Source organism: Musca autumnalis, unplaced genomic scaffold, assembly GCF_047663935.1.
Source record: "Musca autumnalis isolate F117 unplaced genomic scaffold, ASM4766393v1 scaffold_2, whole genome shotgun sequence".
Classification (NCBI taxonomy): domain Eukaryota; kingdom Metazoa; phylum Arthropoda; class Insecta; order Diptera; family Muscidae; genus Musca; species Musca autumnalis.
Genome location: NW_027411755.1, coordinates 42938477 through 42957193, shown reverse-complemented (window position 1 = coordinate 42957193; position 18717 = coordinate 42938477). Strand labels below are relative to the sequence as shown.

Sequence of the window (18717 nt, the reverse complement as noted above, 5' to 3'; positions counted from 1 at the left end):
AGTCCATTATGGAAGTGGATCTTATTTATGGCGTCATATCTTTTCGATAGATATCGCTTGTCCACGGAAAACATAATATCGTTCTAGACATGACCACATTTACAAACGATCTTCGAACAGAGCTTTAACTGTACTTAGGCACAAGCGTTGACCTTTAATGGGAGAGGTACCCTAAGAAGAGGATCTATATGGGCAATTTTAGAAGTTAAATTAAATTTTAACAAAATATTAGGATATTCATAGTTTGGACCAAATTGGTTGATTGGTTCGGGAGTTATCGTGTTCTCCTGCCACTACATATGATGCCATAGGGGATTTTGCACCTTTCGGATTGTTTTCTAAAGAAGTATGGACTTGCCTCTGAAAAAAACTTTTACCGTCATAATTGAGGCAGCAAATTCAAGTAGTTTAATAAAAAATTAAAGTGATTCGAGAGCAGGTCTTAAAGTGAACTTATCCGAAATTTTGTATGGGAGGTACCCGAAGGAGTAGACAAATATAGTCCGTATTTAAACCAGATCTATATCTGGTAAATATATTAGGATGTATAAAGTATGAACCAAATCGGTCACTCCCTTCAAGTGTTATCGTGACCACATTTTTCCCAAATTTTTTTAATTTTTGTGGGAAGGTACCTGAAGGAGTGTACCGATATGCACGGTGCTCTTGAAACAAATTTAAATGGAAGGTGCTTACACCTGGGAAGTTTTTGCGGATTCTGAAACTACAATGTTCATAGATGAGAAAAATCAAAAAACAAAAAAAATCGCCGGAGCGCTTTTTAAATAAAACGCGATTCAAGTTGACATTTTTAGGGGTTGTTTAGGTTTCTGCGATTTTGCTTGGAAATTGCAAGTCCTATCAAAATGGGAATAAAGAAAATGTTGTAGCTATCAAAATTCTCTACAAGATTGACCTTAATGATATTTTCGTAGGTTTTACAACTTTTGAGATATAGACGTTGAAATTGGGACAATTCAAATTCAATTCAATTCTGTATGGTCTCCTTACAAAACAATGTCATGACTGCAATTTCCCAACTTAAGCTTATATCTAAAAAAAATCGGTCACTCCCTTCAAGTGTTATCGTGACCACATTTTTCCCAAATTTTTTTAATTTTTGTGGGAAGGTACCTGAAGGAGTGTACCGATATGCACGGTGCTCTTGAAACAAATTTAAATGGAAGGTGCTTACACCTGGGAAGTTTTTGCGGATTCTGAAACTACAATGTTCATAGATGAGAAAAATCAAAAAACAAAAAAAATCGCCGGAGCGCTTTTTAAATAAAACGCGATTCAAGTTGACATTTTTAGGGGTTGTTTAGGTTTCTGCGATTTTGCTTGGAAATTGCAAGTCCTATCAAAATGGGAATAAAGAAAATGTTGTAGCTATCAAAATTCTCTACAAGATTGACCTTAATGATATTTTCGTAGGTTTTACAACTTTTGAGATATAGACGTTGAAATTGGGACAATTCAAATTCAATTCAATTCTGTATGGTCTCCTTACAAAACAATGTCATGACTGCAATTTCCCAACTTAAGCTTATATATCTAAAAAAATGGTACAACCTAGGAAAAATAACATAAGCCAGTCTTGTAGAGAATTTTCACAGCTATAAGATTTTCTCAGGTCCCATGCCGATAAGACTTGCCGTATTCAAGCAAAATCGCGAAACCCTAACAAAAAAACCTAAAAATGTAAACTGAGCTTCTTTATCTCAAAAATGGTACAGCCTGAGAACAAATCATAAACGTCAATCCTGTAGAGAATTTTCACAGCTACAACATTTTTTTTAGCTCTATTTCGATTGGACTTGCGGTTTCCAAGCAAAATCGCGAAAACCTAAAAAACGCCTAAAAATGTGAATTTTGACCGCGATTTATTTAAAAATCCCTACAGCGATTTTTCCTTGTTATTGGATTTTTCTCATCTATGAACATGGCTGTTTCAGAATTCACAAAAACTTCCCCTGTGTAAGCGGTTTTCATTAAAAGTTAGTTAAGGCGCACCCTTCATGACATTGTTTTATAAGGGGGCGATACAGTCAGTGCAATGCCCGAATTTGAACTTCAATATCTCAAAAATGGTAAAACCTACGAAAATACCGTAAAAATCAATCTTGTAGAGAATTTTCATAGCTACAACATTTTTTTCAGTCCCATATCGATAGGACTTGCGGTTTCTAAGCAAAATCGTTAAAACCTAAAAAAACCCCTAAAATGTCAACTTGAATCGCGATTTATTTAAAAACCGCTCCTGCGATTTTTTTTGTTTTTTGATTATTCTCTTCTATGAACATTGTAGTTTCAGAATCCGCAAAAACTTCCCAGGTGTAAGCACCTTCCATTTAAATTTGATTCAAGAGCAACGTGTATGGATTTTTTTTTGGAATGTAACCTAAGTTTGAACAAAATGTTACGAAGGCCAAATTTTGGACCGAATCGCCAAATCCGTTCGAGAGTTATCCTGAGCTCCAACCCCTACACACGGTGTCACAGGGGCTTTTTGCAATTTTTAGGCTATTTTCTCAGGAAGTATGGACTTGGCCCTGATGAAACTTGTACCATCGTATAAGGGGCAATGAATACAAGTTGTTACATCAAAAATAAAAGCGATTCGAGAGCACCTACTAAACTGAACTTTTCCGAAATTTTGTGTGGGAGGTACCCGAAGGAATGGACTGATTGAGGCCATATTGGAACTTTATTTAAGTCTGGTAGACATTTTACGATGTGCAAAGTATGAACCAAATCGGTTACTCCCTTTATTGTGCGCACAAATGTTTCGAACATATTCGAACTTTTGTGGGGGAGGTACCGGAAGGAGTGGACCGATATAACCCATCTTCAAACTTAAACTATGTTTGGACAGAATATTCCGAAAGCCAAATTTTGGACCGAATCGGTTGATCGGTTCCAGAATTATCGTGCGCTCCAGCCAGCCAGACAGACAGACGGACGGACATGGGTAAATCAACTCCAAATTGTCTGAAACGGATTTCGTCCAAACATACTTGGGATTTAAAACATTTTGCCCGTATGAAAGTGTATATACCTCGTTAGCATAAATGCTGAGGGTAAAAAAACATTATACCGCCGTAAACAGGGTTTACAATTACTATTTTCCATTTTTTCGGGAATTTTGGTAATTCTTCTGAGAATTATTCATAATCGACAACTTGATTTGCTGTTCCGGATAGTACTGTCGTCCTTGGTAAGAAGTCGCTCCATTTCAACGAATTCAATAAAGAACCATTACTGTCCTTATATCCAAAATCCTAAAACATTGCATTTTCTTTCCTTTTTTACATTTTCATATTCTCTGTGGATGAATTCTGAGGAAAATATTTCCAATATTGAGATATTTTCTAGGCTCGCAGCAAGAAACCAACCGCCCTTCATTCTGGTGAAAATACCACATATGGCGTTTTCATTTTCAAGGTGTATCTTCGGTAACAGCATTCAAAGGATCCGGGAACAGACCTTAAACTGCTCTTAAATATAAAGTTAAACTTTTCTGAGGGATGTACCCCAAGGAGTGGAGTGGAACTTTAGCAGGGGAGGTACCTGTAAATACCATCTTCGAAATTTGTCTAAGTTTTGCAGATATCCATTTGGTGTTCGTAAGTGTTTTTTGAGGTTTTTGGGTCATTATCTCAGGAAGTATGGACTTACTCCAGAAAAAAAATTTTACCGATTCAATAGGGACCTTGAAAACAACATTCTGTCAAAAATGTCCAATAGATACGAGTCGACTGTTACTTTCCCAAATTTTGTATTGGGCGAAGGACGGGAATAATAAGATGTGCAAAGTTTTAACGAAATCGATTGGTCCCGTCTAGAGTTATCGTCCACATCATTTTACAAATTGAAAATATGAATATCCGTTGCAGGCCAAACAACAACTGATGCTTACTCTCAATTTACGCTTCCGTGAAGAAATGAACAACACTGTTTTACAGAAAATGTTTGAACCTTTGTGGGGGAGGTACCAAAGGAGTGGACCGATATGGCCCATCCTGTAAATTAAACTAAGTTTGGGCAATAAATATATTATTATTACAAAGTGCAAAATGCCAATGCTATAAAGGAATTTCGTCCAAAGATACTCGGGATTTAAAACCATTACTTCGAGGCACATTTTGGTTGTATCAAAGTGTATATGGTAATATTCAAAAATGTTTTACAGTCGTTGAAGTTAAGATTCACCATTTAATAAGTCGCGAACTGTTAATATATTTTATAAAATATGAATACATTTATATATATTGAGGTGTTTAAGCTACGATCTCATAATATGGACCATAACAAATAATTTTCGTGGAAGCTGCGCTGGTGGTAATATAAAAAAATGGGTAAAAATGTGTTGAAGTTAGCAAGTTTTTTTGTGTTTTTTCTTGATTTCTGGTAAAACCAAGGAAAATTCAGACCTAAGCTCAAAGAAAGAATTGAAGAATACCCCTTGGGCAACATGGTTCTAATGTATGGCTTCTCGATATATACAGTGCATCCCCCTTAAATCGATGCTGACATTTTGAAGTTTTGAAATCGGGGTTTTTGGAATTTTTCTTATAATTAGAGGGCGCAACCAGATAATGAACTAAACTATTTATTGGATTGTAGAACTCGTGATTCCACGTCGTTTGATGTATATCTCATGGGTGTGCTCCGTACAGCTCCCTAGTAATAGGAGTCCAAAGTCGAATTTTTGGTGCGTAATTTTTCTTTAAAAATATATTTTTTGGCTTCAAAATTTACAACTGTGATTCAGGTACCCTTGAACCCCGCGTGATTTTAGTTTTTTTCCGCGCCGGATTTAATGAGCCCTACCGCGATCGAATCCATCAACTAAAACCGCTGATATAGATACCCTGAAAATAGGAAAATAAGCGCAATTTTATTTTGACTAATCCGCATACTAAACCGCGATTTCCCTTAATTTTTTTTACATAAATGGAATCCTTTATACGCGATTATAATATTTGTCAAAAAGGTGTGTCATAAGTTACAGAGATTCGGGAGTAGTATTCGTATTTAACCAAAAATAGAATCAGGTAGCACATCCGCGGTTCTTGACGAATCTGTATAAAATTTGTCTTATTGACGTATTTTTAACAGGGGGTCACTGAAATCGGATGCGCCTTATAATCATATGAACATCGCGTTATTTTTACCCACATGAAGCATTTTGGTGTAGTAAGATGCAACTGATAGCACACTTTGGTCGCTGAATGAAACATGGAAAAATGCAAACATATTGACAGAGAAGCACTCGCTCTATGCGAAAAGCACATGCGCCTCAACTGATTTTAACTATTTCGCGCGTTATACGGTTTTTAACTTTTACGTTTTTTCTTTGATTGTAATGTCAATATCACTCTTTATTTCCTAATTCTAGTGCTTATCACACTAAGCAATTATACTTTCACGATGATAAACTATTTTCCTTGAAGAGGTTTTAGCAAAATAATTCAGGTTTTGTTTGGAAATTTAGCGAAATAATAGAATAACACCCAAAAAATGTTCTCAAAATTTTCGTATTAAACCAAAAAATATATTCTTGAAATTATGTTCCAACAATAAACTTTTGTCATTTGTTGTAGCTGCAATATGCAATTTAAAATCCCAATCTATAAATTTTTGGTCTCACATTTTTCTGGACATTGTCTAGATTCTGTACGTATTTTTAATTTATTTTTTAGACATTGTTATGGACTCTGAGTTAGAATAAATAAAATTTACTCCAAGATTCCTTCATTATTTTTTGATTTTCCGCGATAATGAAAGTAAATTTAGCAAATATTAAGGCGTCTACGGATAGATATTAAATGTTGTTACCGATTTATATATACATTTTGGTATTACAACACAAAGGGAATTTTTAAATATTTTTTCTTTATAAGGGAATAAAACCCCCATAACTTCTGGGCGCAGCATCCAATTTTGTAAACGCGAACAGATTTGAAACCACGATTTTTTTCTTAACCCATGTACCAAAAATCGTGAATGTGCTTGTAAAAAAATTTTTTAATTTTTTATCGATGTAATTGTAAAGGAAATTTGAAATTTACCATATACCAATAGGTATTTACCTTTACACATTCTTAACCTCTCATGCCTACTACTATCTTATTTTCCAAAAACTAATAACATCACTAATAAATCTCTTCAAATATTCTCAATTATAATAAACATGTAAATTGTACAAATTTATCCGTTTATACGCTAATTGATTGACATGATTGTTATTTATCTGCAGTTATGTCTAAATGTGTATTTAATACTGACAAAATTTACTACTACTTTTTTTCTGTTTTTCAACAACTGGAAATCTGCCCCCTTTTCCCCACTCTGCTACAAAACAAATTAACGCTCTCTTTGTACTCCACATGCGCCGTTTGATTCTCAACAAAGAGTCAATGGAAATTAATGGAGAATAAAATTAACTCACGAGAGAAATGAAATTTATATAAAACGAGAGCATACTCCTTAGAGGTAGTTTACACTATCTATCAATGTCATATGACACGAAATAAAAACATTCCATATCTACCCACGCAGGCAATGTGGAGACGTAATTTTATTACAATTTTGCTGGTGTGGACGCACAAAGTAAATGGCGTAAGGAAAATCCCTGATATTGCACATATTAGCTACTATATAATGATGGAAAATTTCATGTCATATGACATTTACATATAGTGTAAACTACCCCTTAACATGAGTCAATGTGGGCAGAGAGCAAGAGCTCCAATTAAATGTGGAGCACACTTGATGGGGAGCAGGTTTTCCAAGACACAACACACTTGTTGAAAAGTCAATGCACAATACTCGTTTGTTGGGTCTCTCATTTTGTTTACAATGCAATCAATACTACTCTCTGTTCCTCTATATATCTCATTTTATTTATTGCTCTCATTTATATTGAAAATGAGCTCCATTTCTCTGTATACATCTCCCATAAAATTGAGGCAGGCAGCTGGCTGGCAAACAGACCCAACCAACAACTGCACACCACAATGTCTCTGTGCCTCTTCTGGTATGCTTGAGCTTGATGTGCTTGCTGTGTGTTGCTTTGTTGATGTTGTTTCGTCGTCGTCGTTCTTAGTTTTTGGGGGGCCAACACAAAAATGGCAACACTACACGATTTTAGTTGTATTTCTACTGTTGTCATTGTCGCTACACACAACATCTGTAATTTTTATTGAATTTTTCGTATTGTGGTGTGTTTTTCCTTCCTAACGTCGTATTTACGTAGCTTCTATGCGAAATGCATTCATGCGTACCTACTACAACGACGACAACGTATGCCAAATGTTGTTGCTGTCAATGTTTTTGTTCTTTATTTTTTTGATGTTGTTGTTTTGTTTTGCATTTGCACTCTAGAGTTATGGTATTTTTTTCCTGGCTGTTTTTTAGTCGATGTTGTTGATTATAAACGTAAATGTATAACGCGCGGTTAAAAAACGATAAAAAAGGAATAAATAAAAAAAATTGTTTTAAAATATGTCGGAATAAACAACGATAAAATATGCATTTTGGATAATAACCCTTCCATCAATTAAATTAAAATTTAAGGTGAATAACTAAATAGTTTTAAGAGAAGAGAGAAACTGGAAACAAAATAAATAAAATAATAAATGCAGTTAAAAAATAAAACAAAGTAGTTAAAAAAAGATTATGTTGAATAATTCCATATAGTTATAAAATTAAACAAAAAATAGCGGCATCCAAATATGCGAAATAACGTATCAATTTTTAAAAAATTTTAGAGAATTTATATAAATTTATTTTTTAAGAAAATTTCCTTTTTGTGGAGTTTTATGTGTCCCTTTACAAACATCAATGAAAAGTGCATCGATAATAAAAATATTGCAAGGAACCTTATCTACATATATTTGTATAAGAAAGCCATCCATGGATTAATTACATACATACATGTATCTAATGTTGGATTAACTGACACTCTGCAGTATGGAACCAAACATCAAAATATCGGATTACATTACAATGGATTATAAAACTAGATTTTGATAAAAGGTAACTTTATGCATATCATTGAGCTAATATGAATCGGGGTGCACTCATTGATATGAGAGAAGTCTCCCATGTCCCTTCTGAAATGTTTGTGGAACAATTATTATATAACTTTATGCATGGGAGGAATTATGTATGTTTATAAAAGTATTTTAGTCGCATTTCAGCAATTTAAGCAACACAGCCTGTAATTAATGATATTAAAAGAATTATGCGTAATATGACACATTAACGTGGGTTAGTATTAAAGATGGTGTACTAAAACTGTGTTGAACGTGGACTAGTGTGGAAAATTATGGTATCGTATTAAGCACTAATCATTGCATTAGACTAATGAACATGGAAGGTTGCGAACACAGATTTAAATGTGCAATCTTAAGAAAATTTAGTACTAAGGGAATGAGTTCGAAGGTCTTATAAGAGAGAGAATACGTACTAAGATTGCGGGGAGTTTTTTAACAGCAGTTCTTGAATTTGTGAAACTATGCAAGCCGACGGCACCTACATAATTGGTTTGTCTCATTAAATTTTCTTTGAAAAGGACTGTGATAATTCTGGCATATACAATACATGGGCATCAAAATCAAATATCATGGATAATAAAAATGGAAATCGGTTGAAACCTATGTGGGAACAGTATCAATATTCGAACCATGTTAAACAAAATTTTGCAGACATACATACATACCATATTTTAAATTTTTAGGTTTAATCGGGCGAAAAAAAAATACTTTTATGAAATCAATATATAAATTTGAACCGATTTCTATCAATATCAAAGAACTGAGATGTGTTATATCGTATATAGGCGAAAACTGATTAGATAAAATTCGATCAGCAAACGCAACTGTGGTTGTATCGTGACACATTCTGTTCACGTTTCTTATGGAAATATTTTGAAATCCATCAGAACCATAATAAATTTGGTCAGAACATGCAGCTTAAATCTATAGCAAATATTGGGGGTGTGTCTTTAATTTTCGCTATAGAAGTGTTCTGAGCAAAAAAACAAGTAAAAAAGTATCAGTCGGCTTTGCCGACAGAGTGTAACGAACACGGTCAGTGTTTATCGAATACTTGTTTAACAGGTATCGGTTTTAATCATTTTAAACTAATATCGAGGATTAGGACTACGGGAGTCATCAGTAGGGCTAACTGTTCAGTCGGTTTCGGGGTTCGGTCCTTCCTCTTTATCAATCGGTTTCCACGTTACGATAATAAATTTAAGACTCCCTTTTTTTTTAAGCTAAAACAGAAAAATTATAATGGACCAGAACATCTACAACGAAAAAAAAAATTACCCCATTTAATGTAAAAAAACTATTGAATATTGGTATTTTAATATTGTTTTTAATATTCAACCTCCCAGATGTTTAGATGGGGGGTGAAGCCTCTATACCCTCCCTTCCTCTGTTCTATCGGCTTAATGTTTATGATAGAACAGAGGAAGGGAGGGTATAGAGGCTTCACCCCCCATCTGTTTAACAGGTATCGGTTTTAATCATTTTAAACTAATATCGAGGATTAGGACTACGGGAGTCATCAGTAGGGCTAACTGTTCAGTCGGTTTCGGGGTTCGGTCCTTCCTCTTTATCAATCGGTTTCCACGTTACGATAATAAATTTAAGTCTCCCTTTTTTTTTAAGCTAAAACAGAAAAATTATAATGGACCAGAACATCTACAACGAAAAAAAAAAAAATTACCCCATTTAATGTAAAAAAAACTATTGAATATTGGTATTTTAATATTGTTTTTAATATTCAACCTCCCAGATGTTTAGATGGGGGGTGAAGCCTCTATACCCTCCCTTCCTCTGTTCTATCGGCTTAATGTTTATGATAGAACCCATAATCGAATGCGACTAATACATGCCTAGATCCTATTCATCATCATTCTTTCAGGAAAACTCCGGTTTTATTCTTAATAACAATTCATTTTAATTCCAGGGATTTCATTCAGCGATTACAATTCATAATGTTTTAATTCTTAATGTATAGTTTAGGTTATGTGCGATTATCATATGTACTTCTTATGCTTCAAAATTATTGTTTAGAATAAAGATGAGAATGCTAATAATAAGCGATAATGATGATATTGTACTTGTAAAAACACAGAATGACGATAATGATCATCAGAAGGTTTAACATAAGAAAACGAATACAACTTGTTCCTAACTCTGTCTCTCAGCCTATGATAGAGCAACAAAACTACAATTTCATAGGAATTGAATTAAGAGGAACTTACCAAACACATCAGCTATCGTTGAAGAGGCCTTTTCAATGAAGATCGATGTTTTGTTGTTGTTAAGACGTTGAGGCACCAAAATAGGGTAGCCAATCCGTGATGATTACGAAGTACATTATATCACTATATAAATGAAATTTATATGTATATGGGCAAAACTGCCAATTATTTCATATTCCATTTCCAAAAAAGTGATTTTTTTCTTTTCGCGCTACATTAACGATTTTTGGTACATAGGTTAAGAAAAAATTCCCCAGTACAAATCCGCTCGCGAGCAAATTTTTGGTTGTTGCGGACAAATGTTATCGCGGTTTTACTTCTGCTTTTAAGAAAAAATTATTATAAACACGCTAATTATTTTATTGAGCACAATTTTCACTAAAAAGTTATCACGAAGTGACGTCATTAAGTAGATTGCATAATACTTGTAAAATGTTTCTCAGCATTCGCGGAATTTACAAAAAATTGACAAAATTTTAAATGTAATCCGAATTTTTTGAAAATATAGCTCCATATACCCGTCAAAAATTACAAAAAAGTAACAGTTTTAAATAAAGACTTCACGGGGAATCAAATGAGACCAAACTTATAATCATCGGGATAGTATTTAGGATATTATAGCCAAAATAAGCACATATTTGTGTTACAAAAAACTAATTTTGGTTTGGAATAATAGTTTTCACACGCATTCTAGAGTCGAAAATATTGGAAAAATTCTATAAGAGTACTTCTTTTATTTTTCTTGAAACTCCCAAGAAAATGGGTGGATTTTGCTTTATCTACATTCACATAGAAGGTTTGCCATTGAGGAAGGTTATCGGGTTGTTGAAATAAATCATTAGACTTCTTAAACGGAAACAGAGTTCAAATAAATTGCTTTAACTTATATGCATTATTAAAATATGTGTAAATCGCGTAATTATCAAAATCGTTTTGTCCGCATGTGATTTTCATGTACAGCATGACCACATCTTTTAATTTGTATATATTTTTCGAAATATAATTTGGACGCTAAGATGTAGCATCGGCTGCATCTTAGCATTAAAAAACCTATAAAACATCACTAATTTTCCCAAAGTTCATACAATTTCGTTCCGCATCCGGTTTTAGTGTCACCATGAAAATCTGCATCGATATATACCTATTTCAAGGCAATCAGTCAAGAACCGTGGATGTAGCATCACACACTATTTTTGGGATAAAATGAATGTAGTTCCCTTATCAGTGAAGTTTTTTAATCTTTGTTTCCGTAAAAAGGAAGATCCTGCACTAGTTTTTTCATAGCAGTGCAAGCTGCCGACAGAATACGCGATAAAATGCGCGATATTTTCAAAAACAATATTAGGTGATTTTCCTACCTTGGAATTTCTCGTATCTCGCGTTTTAGTAGATGGAATTTCACGAGTATTGATTTATTAGATCCGCAACGTAAAAATCAAAAATTTGCAATCAAGTACGAGTAAATCGAATGCCAATTGTAAAAATTAGGCCCGAAAAATATGATTTTTAGAAATTTGTTCACACAAAATTTTCGTATTTGGATACAGATTTCTCTGAAGCTGTGTAGGCTACATTCACGACACATATATCAAATAAATCAGAATCGTGAGTTCTTCATTCCTATATATGATTTTTTGAAAAACCTGTTTGCGGAACGAAATTATAAGAAAATTTCAAAAAACACTTAAAATCTGGCTTCAAAATGTCAGCATCATTTAATGGTAGACGCAGATCAAATTTTGAGAAGTTATACACTAGTGAGATGATCCTTATTTAGTTGCCTTCTACTTTTACTTTAACGGGAAAATCGTAAAAAGTGTGGTTTAATCACAAATCGAGAGAAAACAAAAAAAGACACGTTGGCTTCAACCCATTTTTACCCATTTTTTAACATAAATATAGCCACAGCTTCCACGAAAATCAACTTTGAAACCCAATATTTTTTGCCAAGTCTAAAAACATTTCATTTTATCCAAAAGCATTTAAATTGTACAATATACAACCACTATTCGCGAGTTATAAAGGGGTAAACCTTGGCTTCAACGATGTTAAATTTTCAATAATATTGCCCATATATAGGTATATAGGAATATAAAATGGCTACCTATAATTTTCACAATTTTAAGCACATTATTAATATCATTCAAATTAATCGAATTTTTGATAGAAATTCCAAGCCTATAATTATTCAATAAATATTAACAATTTTGATATTTAATTAACGAGCACTTTCTTGATTTGGTGTTAAATATTTGTCACATTACTTTACAATTTTACATTAGGTTTTTTGATGCAGCAGATCAAAATACACTTTACTATTGCTGTTTAATAATCCACGTTTCTTTTTTTTTTTTCTTATGATCTTGTAACTAACTGGATTTCATTCTTTTGATGCTTTTGCAATGACACAATATTTAAGACTAACAGTGAATGTTGATCTGCATACCTGCAGCGCTATTCTCTCTTTGTGGTGTTTCTTTTGCTAGTGTACTGTACAACTTAATTTCTTTTCATCATTTCCAAGTTATTGTTTATTTTGTTTATAATTTGTTAAGATCATTGATATACCCAACGAACTATAATTCTGATTGAGTTTTAACAGCGACTGCATTAAATAGGCATGGATTTTTTTTTTTTTTTAAATACATATGTGAAATTTTTGGTAATAAAATTTAGTGTTTTTTTATGAAATAAAAAAAAAGAAATAAATGTTTTCAATGAAAACTAAAATTGGCAAAGTCTTATTTAATGTATTGTTGAACAAGGTCCAAGTTCCTTATTTTTTGTAGGACTCTTATGGCTATTTATGCACCAATCTTACTTGAATTCATGGCTTCGTGGACAACTCATGTCATTCATAGGTTCAGGAATATTGTCCCGAATCTGGATGTGCTGGTGGGAATCTGGATGATGGTCCAGAAATGACAAAGGATGATATTGCAGAATACGACGATTGTTTTTAGTTGCTGATTTGGAATAAAATCGCCGTCTTCCAATGGATAAGTAGGGAGTGCTACCATCGATGAAATTGTGGGATGGGTACAAACAGTCAGCGGAGTTATGTTTCTTCTTTGCATGTCCATATAGGACATGCTTGGGATGAAGAATAATTTCCCTCTAGAACATAACCAAGGTGATAGTAAAGGTGCACTTTTTCCTAAATCACAAGTTTTTAACTAGGTAAAAATGGACAATTCAAAGCGAATATTGGTTTAATTACCTGATGTCAATAAAACACCGAATTTAAACATTCACTTTAATTATAGTTTTACTAAGACCACGTCCAAAGTTTAGAATTTTTGGATTCTAGTAGGCACAAGAGATCGATGTTATCTTGACGACGATTAAATTGGAAAGAACGGAAGTTGTAAGTGGGATGCTCTTGAAGCTGGTGGTGTCTGCAGATGCCTTTCTGTTATACAAGCATTCTCAGTTAGCAGAAATTGTTACCACATTCTTACAATCCTGGTTAAAACAACTTATTGTACAATATATCGTACAATTTAGTAGATGCTATTACCGTTACCAAAATGACGAAGTTCAAGTTAAAGGAAATGCATGCAATAAGAGTTAAGGAAAACTGAAGTTAGGACTTCCTTTTAAAATGTTCTGTCAAAAGTCCATTACAAGAGATATACCCTCAGCATATGTGAATTGAAACTTTCATCTACGGACAGATCGAATTTATTTAGGGTCTTTTCAGAATTTTGTGGCCCTTTTTGAACATTTGAACTTACAGGCAAAAATGTTGATTAGGATGAAAGTTGTACTTGAGGGAATGGATCGACATGGTTCATAATCGATCTTATTTTGGGAGTCAGATATCGCACCCACTAGTCATTTCAGTGGGTCATCGTATAACATTTGAACAAGTATGCCAAGAAGCATGAACTTGCCCACGGAAAACATAATACCGCTGTAAACAGGACCACAACCAATAGCATCGGCATACATTTCCAAAGGATCTTCGAACAGACCCTAAACTGCACTTAAACAAAAATGTTGAAGTTTGGCAGGGAAGTTAGCAGTTAAACTAAATTTGGACAAAATATTAGCCGATCCAAAGTTTGGATCAAATTGGTTACCCCGTTCAAGAAAGTGTGTCGTTTATACCATTTTAGTGACATTTTTTAAATTTTAGGGGGAAGTATTGGAAGTGGTGTACCGGTATTGCCCATCTTCGAACTGAAATTAAGTTTGGACAAAATATGTCGAAGGCCAAATTTCCGACCAAATCTCTTGACCAGTTCGAGATTTTCGTGCTCTCCAGCCACTATATACGGTGTCATAGTGATTTTTACAGCTTTTGGGCTATTTTCTCATGAAGTATGGACTTGCCCCTGAAAAAACTTGTACTATCGTAAAGATGGCCAGTGAATGCAATTTGCTTCAAAAAAAAAAAAAAAAGTGATCCGAGAGCAGGTCTTAAGTTAAACCTATCCGAAAGTTTGTGTGGGAAATACCCGAAGGAGTGAAGAAATATATTCCATATTCGAACCTGAATTATACCTGGTAGATATATTTGCCTGCGTAAAGTATGTACCAAATCGATCACTCCCTTCAAGAGTTGTCGTGCACAAAATTTTTCTGAACATTTTTGAACTTTTGTGGGGGAGGTACCTGAAGGAGTGAACTGATAGGATTATCTTCGAACTTAAACTATGTTTGGACAAAATATTAGGAAGGCCAAATGTTGGCCCGAATCGGCAGATCCGTTCGAGAGTTATCTTGTGCTCCAACAACTACACACGGTGTCATAGGGGTTTTTTACAACTTTCACTCTATTTTGTCAGGAATTATGGGCTTGCCCCTGATGAAAGTTGTACCGTCGTATGGGGTGGGGGGGGGGGGTATTACAAAGAAGACTAAATACCAAATTTCAGCCATTTCGGTGTGATTATGAGGCACCGTGGACCTAAGGGTGGTTTTAAAAAATCGATGTCGGATTTAAGGGGTAAATGTATAATTTCCAGAATGAAACTTATAGTTGATGGCATTGACAATGTTTTTGCGAAAAAAACATATACATAAATAGTTTTCTTCTTCGTAAATAAATTCGTTGTAAATGACTTTTCCTAGTATTCTTAATATCAGTACTATAAATTTATATTGAGTTTTACTAATGTTGGGATTTTTTGGGAGACTCCGTATTTTTTTAATAAAGGGGAAAGTCTCCAGTTTCCAGCTGCCCCCATCTGTTGAAAATCGGTAGGTATGCTTATATGAGGGCTTTACCTAAACGTAGACATATATTGAACATTTTTTGCAAGGTGGTATTTTGTTCACTCAGAACTCAAAATGCAAAATTACAACTAAATCGGTTGGAAAATTTGGCTAAAATCGTAAAAATACCTAAAATCGAACGGTACCTTTATATAGGGGCTATACCTAAACGTGGACCTATATTGAACATTTTTTTGCTTCGTGCCAATCACAGCTGTTTAAGCGCCTTAGTCGAAGTTACTGAATCAATAAGATATGACATTGATGACAACAAATTTTGCCTTCTTGTTTTACTTGATCATTCGAAAGCGTTTGACTCAGTAGATCACAAAAATCTCTGCATGAAACTAAAGTTGTTTTTTGGATTCTCCTCCACAGCCGTAAATTTAATTAGGACATACTTAAGTGACCGCTTGCAGTCCGTTTGCATAGGCAACGTTAAATCCATGCCTTTGGTAGTTCCGAAGGGTGTTCCCCAAGGATCAATCATTGGGCCTTTACTATTCTCGCTATACGCTAATGATCTACCAACCCAAATTGTCAATAGCAACGTCGTTATGTATGCTGATGATGTTCAAGTCTATGCAAGTGGGTCTGTTGATAGAGTTGGCGAATGCATAACTAAACTTAATAAAGATCTTTCCAGTGTGTACAGATGGGCTACAGCAAACGGTCTTTTATTAAATCCTCAAAAATCAAAGTGCCTCGTCATACATAAAAATAAAAATTTTTCCTTGCCAAACCTTAATATTGTTATTAATAATCAGAACATTGATATTGTTCCTAATGCCAAGAATTTAGGAGTAGTATTCAACAATACTTTAAGTTGGTCCAACCACGTGAATGCTGTTGCCGGGCAAACGTATGCTAAACTGCGAGCTTTATGGGTTACACAGTCGTTCACACCAATCAATATCCGCATACTTCTGGCGAAGAGTTTCCTAATTCCCGGGTTAATTTATGGATGCGAACTTTTCGCTAGCTGCGATTCATCCAGCCTGCGAAAATTGAACGTAGCCTTCAATAATATTATACGCTATGTTTATGGATTGAAACGAAACCAGCACATTTCTCACCTTACTAAAACTCTTTACGGTGTTAGTTTTAATCATCTTCTCAAGATAAGATCGTTAATATTTCTTCACAAAATTATTGAAGTAAAAAAACCAGAACATCTTTTTAAAAGAATAAAATTCACACGATCTGAGAGAGGCAGAATCTTAATTCCATTAAAACAACGAAATCTATTATCTGATAGACACTTTTTTATAAATTCCATACGTCTTTGGAACTCTCTTCCCCATGAAGTTCAAACGATCAGCAACGCGTTTATCTTTAAAAAGCATATTTTCAAATTATATACAACTGAATCAAATAATCTATAATTCTCCTTTATTTATTTCTAATAAATTGCTTTATATTATTCTCTTTTATTATTGTAATAATTCTATTTTTTATCATTGTAACTCTTCCTCTTATATTTAATTTTGTATTTAAATTTTTAAATGGATAATTCATAAAAACCAAACCTGTACTGTAATTATAAGATTTTTGTCTTGTTGTGCAGGTATTCATAAATAAATAAAATAAATAAAATAAATAAATGTGTTTTTTTCACTCAGAACTCAAAATGTAAAATTTCGAACAAATCGGTTGGAAAGTATGTCTAAATTGGTCAAAATACCAAAAACCGGGTGGTACCTTTATATGGGGGCTATACGTAAATGTGGACCTACATCCACTAAAAATGTTTTTCTATCTTTTTGCCTCGTTATAACCCTACGTTTAACATTTCGAGGCGGTAGATCGATTAGAACTATTTTTGGCATTCCTTTCCATACAAGTTGGACTACTGTGCTGGGCCTATATACCTATAGCAAAAATTAAAATCCGAGCCGATTTTCACAATTTTTTGTTAACATATTTCGATTGTGCCCAAACTTTGGCAATCTTAAAATCTAACAAAACTAAACACTTTTGCCGCATAAAAAATCCAACATCGATTTTTCCCTTTGAGTTAAAACCAGTTTAGTGGACCTGTGCTGATAAATTTCTGGCAGAATGTTTTGTAGCTCAAAGGAGGACTAAATACCAAATGTCAGCTTTTTTTGGTAGGATAATATAGCTAAAATCTTCAAAATACCGAAAATCGGCAGATATTGATCTATATAAACATTTTTGGTAGAAATGTTTCTTGGCTTTTGGAAACACAAAATACCAAATTACAACCGATTCTGTGGTCAAATGGGGCTAATAAATGCAAAAACTTAAAAATTACGTGTACTATATATTGGGCGTTATTTGGGGGCTATACCACAACGTGGACCTATGTAAATAAGCTATTTTTGGTAGAAATGTTTTTTGTTGCCTCTTTAAACACAAAATACCAAATTATAACCAATTCGATGGTCGAATGGGACTAATACCATCAACATACTTTAAATCGACGCGTACTTTATATGGGGGCTATATCAAAACGTGGACCTATGTAAACAATTTTTGGTAGAAATGTTTGTTATCCTCTGAAAACTCATAATACGAATATACAACCAATTCAATGGTCAAATGGGATAAATATCTTCAAAATTCCATAAAACTTCGACGCGTCACGAGTCACTTTGTATTGGGGCTATACCGAAACATAGACCTATATACCCCATTTTCAAATACCAAAAGTTCTAAGTACCCTCAATAGATTTTACAAAAAGTTTATACACCTATTTCAATGGGTTAGGACGCTAGAGTGATTTCCACAGACGGACAGACGGGGGTGTTAAACTTTCCCCCAGAATTTTGTCGATATAGGTCCACGCCTTCATATAGCCCCCATAGGATGGTACCTCCCGATTTTCGGTATTTTGAAGGTTGTGGCCTCAATATTTCACCGAAATAGCTGAAATTAGGTACTTAGTGTTTGGTGGGCGTATTTAACATCCCCCTCTTATTTTGTCGCTATAGGTCCACGACTTTATATAGCCCCACCTCTTGATTTTTTTTTGTTCTTTTTTTTTGTTTTTCCAACTTTATCTTACCGAAATATCGGGAATTTGGTATTTAGTCTTCTTTAAAATTTGGTATTTTGTCTTTATAGGTCCACGCATACATCTTTATTATATCTTTATTCCTGGAAGAGACATTCCGGGCTTACTTGTTTATTTTGGATATTATAATTGTTTTATGAACAACTTAAATATTGAGGCTACGACACC

General features: G+C 34.0%; 1 protein-coding gene across 18 annotated transcripts in view; it reads left to right on the top strand.

The window, feature by feature from the left end:
• The first annotated feature begins 7080 nt into the window (after positions 1-7080).
• The window catches only part of elB (zinc finger protein elbow B), a 239354-nt gene continuing 227717 nt past the window's right edge, over positions 7081-18717 (top strand). For 5 of the 18 annotated variants that reach the window (XM_073967624.1, XM_073967618.1, XM_073967622.1 and 2 more), the window contains exon 1: positions 7156-7581. The gene's annotated coding sequence lies outside the window, so the exon portion shown is untranslated. Of the gene's footprint in view, positions 8044-18717 lie in introns of all 18 variants that reach the window. The other 13 variants (XM_073967635.1, XM_073967634.1, XM_073967627.1 and 10 more) reach the window with 11 other exon arrangements.